This window comes from Macrobrachium rosenbergii, chromosome 26 (assembly GCF_040412425.1).
Source record: "Macrobrachium rosenbergii isolate ZJJX-2024 chromosome 26, ASM4041242v1, whole genome shotgun sequence".
NCBI classification, from domain to species: domain Eukaryota; kingdom Metazoa; phylum Arthropoda; class Malacostraca; order Decapoda; family Palaemonidae; genus Macrobrachium; species Macrobrachium rosenbergii.
In genome coordinates, this window is record NC_089766.1 from 43,556,912 (window position 1) to 43,561,709 (window position 4,798).

Genomic DNA, 4,798 nt, shown 5'->3' on the forward strand with positions numbered 1-4,798 from the left:
AATTGTTTCATTGTCCAACTGCGAGGATTTTCTTCCTTTTACACCTGTAAAATCTTCTTTACTCGCAATTTTCCTTTCAGCGCCGAATGACCTCATAGGTCCCAGCGCGTGGCCTTTGGCCGAAATTTTATATTCTCATTTATTGGGAATTGTTCCGAGTACCGTTACAAATTTTTCGTAATTACAATACTCCTCAGGTGCAGTCATTATATTCTAGTTTTATTGAAAAATGTTTTATATATTGTGAATAATGTTACCATTAATTGATTGTTGTTTTATGGTAATTGTAGTTTGATAACTGGAAACATGTCTCCAGAAATGTGATACAAATGCTACTCGGAAGTCTGGCTCTGCTCTTATTAATATGTAGATGACGTTCTCCTGCTGGCTTGGACTATCCATAGTGATTATGATATATATATATATATATATATATATATATATATATATATATATATATATATATATATATATATATATATATATATATATATATATATATTATATATATATGTATATATATATATATATACATATATTTATATATATATATATGTATATATATGCATATATATAATTTATATTATATACATTTGAATATTATATATATATATATATATATATATATATATATATATATATATATATATATATATATATATATATATATATATATATATATATATATATATAGAATTATCAAAATTCTTAAAAGTCATATGCAAAAAAATGAATTATAAGCCTTGAAAAATCTTTCAGCATAAAATTCACTTTATCCTGAGAACAAGTTATGCCATAAGAAGTTTTCATAATTGTATTTGCATACATTCAGTTAGTCAAGTGGTAACTATCCCGGGCTCCCTAATGAGAGACTTCAGATCGATTGTGTCTGGAGGGAAAAGGTTTGGGCAGTTTCTTGAAAAATCCCTCTTTTATCAGTTGACCTGAAGGTCAATCGACTGCACTGGGTTTTAGGCAGGGGGAAGAAGGGAGTTTGTCGTCAGTGCTCCTCACGTGGTGCAATGTAGGCATTACTTTCAGGTCTATGCACGTTCCTTCGGCCCCTAGCCGCAACCCCCTTCATTCCTTTTACTGTATCTCCGTTCATATTCTCTCTCTATCATCTTGCTATCCACTCTCTCCTATCATTGTTTCATAGTGACACTGCCAGGTTTTCCTCCTGTTACACATTTCAAGTCTTCTTGCTTTCTTGCTGTCAATTTCCCTTTCAGCGCTGAATTACCTCTTAGGTCCCAGAGCTTGGCCTTTGGCCAAAATTCTATATTCCATTCCATTCCACCAGATGCACTGCCACAAGCTCACAAGGAGGGCATCAAATAGCTTGTAATCTCCGCACTGAAGCCAAAGTTTTACACCAGCACTTAACAAGAAAAAAAAATTATCCCTCTCTTTCTTCCCTTAAAATCTTCGAGGTTACACGCTCTTTTTATTTTTTTAAGCTCTTTTTTTCTCTCTCTCTCTCTCTCTCTCTCTCTCTCTCTCTCTCTCTCTCTCTCTCTCATATGTATATATATATATATATATATATATATATATATATATATATATATATATATATATATATATATATATATATATATATATATATATATATATATATATATACAAATGAGTGAAAAGAAATAAATGTGTTAAGTCGCATCCACAGATTTCCAATGAAAGTAGGGAGCGAAAAGAGGCGAATAAATTAATCCGGGGGTGGGGGGAAGACAGAGGGTCCAGACATCATACATCATACTTTCTCTGCCCCAGATTTGTTCATAGTCATGGAATGGAAGAGACATTTCTCTGAATCCTCCGGTTAATCCTCCAATATATATATATATATATATATATATATATATATATATATATATATATATATATATATATATATATATATATATATATATATATATATATATATATATTTTGTTATGGGCCCACGCCCATCAAACATACACAAGTTTCTTAAAATACAAATAAAGTCACAAACGACCAAGTCCACAATAGGTGGAATGGCCGCAAAAGAGTGTACAGAGATGGAATCAAGGAGGATAAAGAAAAACAGAAAATAAAACCTTAATATTTAATACAAACTTTTTAGAAAGAAATGACCACTGAGCCTCTTACAAAATACATTAAATAAACACAAAAATCAACCACACACTGAAAACATCGAATAACAAACACACTTACACCAAATTAAGATAGACTATGCAAATACACTTTAAAGAGAGGGCCCTGAAAGTAATAGAATGTCGAAAAGACAGAATAGCCTAACTTATTACACACTAAACATTTATAAAAAAAATAAATTGCTTCCCTTAAGTGAGCTCTGAACGGTGGTAGTGGCAAACACAGCCTTCAAATCACGGGTCGAGGGGAATAATATAATTTCCTAAGACCTTACCAAACGTAAGAGAGGTCCCCTTGGCTAATAACTAAACCAAGGGCGTAGACTGGAGAATAAATCACTTTAACGTCGCAAGACGATCAACGGACACGGCCGTCCGACAGGTAATCACACCTTACCAGTTGGCAGAGAGGTCCCCTTGGCTAAATCACTGAACCAAGGGCGCAGTCTGAAGAACAATCAATCTCTCGAAGGAGGACAGCAGCAGCAACTGAAGACAGGCAGATCTCGAAATCCAGAGATAATCCAAAAATAAGGCAGGCCCTCACAATGTTAATGGTCCAGAAAACAACCCTCTCAGTCCTCGAGAGACAGCGCCCAATACAGCTCCGGATGAGAAGCCAAAACCACACATGAAAATAAAACAAGCTCATTGTAATTAAAACTATACAACAAGTCAGAAATGTCGGGGAGGAGGAAACAGGGTCATTACGTTCCAAAAGAATAATTACTGCCAAAGTGGCTTATTCAAAACAAATTAATTTATGTTAAATTTAACACATACTGACACCTCCTCACCCAACAAAAAAAAATTTTCCACAAGAAAATTTTTCTACAAAGTATTGAACTTAACTCATAATTTAAAGAAATATATTAAAATGCTAATATCAAAAGCAAACATAGTAATTCAATCTATATGAAATAAAACAGGGACAATAAGAAAAATTAATGTCTAATGACATAACTCAAAAAGTGATTAAAAATACTATATCACATTGCCAGCAAAAATAGATTAGAGATAGTGGCAAAAAAATTTTGTACCACTTTCAATACAGTCAATAGATATCAAATCTTAACCTTAATACTAATACTTAAAGCTAATACAAGTAAATAACTTATAGTGACCACGCCAAAAATAACATCAGTATCAACATACGAAGAAATATGGTAATATCCCCATGAACTCACAAGTGGAGCGGTGGGCACAGGTTAGCAGAGCAGCAATGTTAACAAGACTAACCTATTATTAGACTAAACCTAGATAACCGACAACAAAAATATAAATCGACCACAATGGGGCTAGTGTTACCTCAACCAAGGTCACCACTCATACACCAGCCTGTAGCGCCTAAAAAACGGCCGTGCTGTGCTACAGACCCGTGAGCCTGTGACCTGGCTAAATTATTCTGAAAACACAAATATCAGTCAAACAAAAATAAGGACCAAAACTTTAATAGATTAACCTTAACTTAGTCTAGGTCACCACTCATACACCAGCCTGTAGCGCCTAAAAAACGGCTGTGTTGTGCTACAGACCCGTGAGCCCGTGGCCTATCTAAGCTATGTAAAGAAAGAATTAATGTGGACCATTGGCATAAACAAAGAACAGGGACATAACAGTATATGATTAATGATTTATAAAAACTAACCATCAATCACCAAAAAAAAAAAAACGTAACACACTGTCCACATATCAATGATTTACAACACACTCAATATTGTGGCCCTTCACAACACTTTCCAATAATGCCTCTTTTCACTCCAGAGAGCGTCCTTACTCAACACTGTTTTCACGACTCATTGAGTTTCAAAGAGCGTCTTTTCACTACACTTCACTTAGTTTTAGTGCCTCTACACTTCAGAGAGCGTCCTCACACTAAACGGGTTTGGGCCTTAAATACACACATCATTAATGGACATACACAAGACAATGGTAACACCTTAAAATTAACCTGGACATACACAAGACAATGGTAACACCTTAAAACTAACCTCCACCAACAACACATACTAAAGTAAACAGAAATCAAAAGTACCCTTAACCACTCTTAATCAAAGACGACACCGAAGAAAAACCTGCAAATCACGACATTTAACATATTAATCTTAAATACTTAATCCTAAATTATTTCATAAACAAAACAAACGCCTGACACAACATTATTACAACACACCTGGAAACAACACACCTGGAAACCTGTACATTCGATAAATTTATAGGATTAATCAATTCAATTAATATAAATATATACAAAACAACTTTACAAATAATAATTAACGAAGAACAAAAAGGTTTTTCTCAAATCAACCTATCGATCAGTGATGTGTGACAGCGCATCAGCGACAACATTACTTTTGCCTGGAATGTGTGAAAAGCTAAAATTCCATTCCTGGAGCAGGAGGCTCCAACGTATCAACCGTTGATTTTTATTCCTAAACCTGTTCAAGAAAACCAACGGATTATGATCCGTTAATATTTTAATCGGAGTCCCTGTAGAGGATAAATACACCTGAAAATGATTAACAGCTAAAATTAATCCCAGAGTCTCTTTCTCTACAGCCGAGTATTTCCGTTGTGCCGGGGATAACTTTTTGGAGAAATAGGCAACAGGATGAGATATTCCATGAGCATCTTCCTGCAACAAAACTGCTCCAACCCCA

General features: G+C 34.3%; 1 long non-coding RNA gene across 1 annotated transcript; it reads right to left on the reverse strand.

The window, feature by feature from the left end:
• Window positions 1-2,075: 2,075 nt before the first annotated feature.
• LOC136852757 (uncharacterized) lies at window positions 2,076-4,429 on the reverse strand. The gene is made up of 2 exons (XR_010857247.1): window positions 4,130-4,429; window positions 2,076-4,089 (listed from the first exon to the last, which is right to left on the reverse strand). It is a non-coding gene; the product is annotated as an uncharacterized lncRNA (long non-coding RNA).
• Window positions 4,430-4,798: the final 369 nt, after the last annotated feature.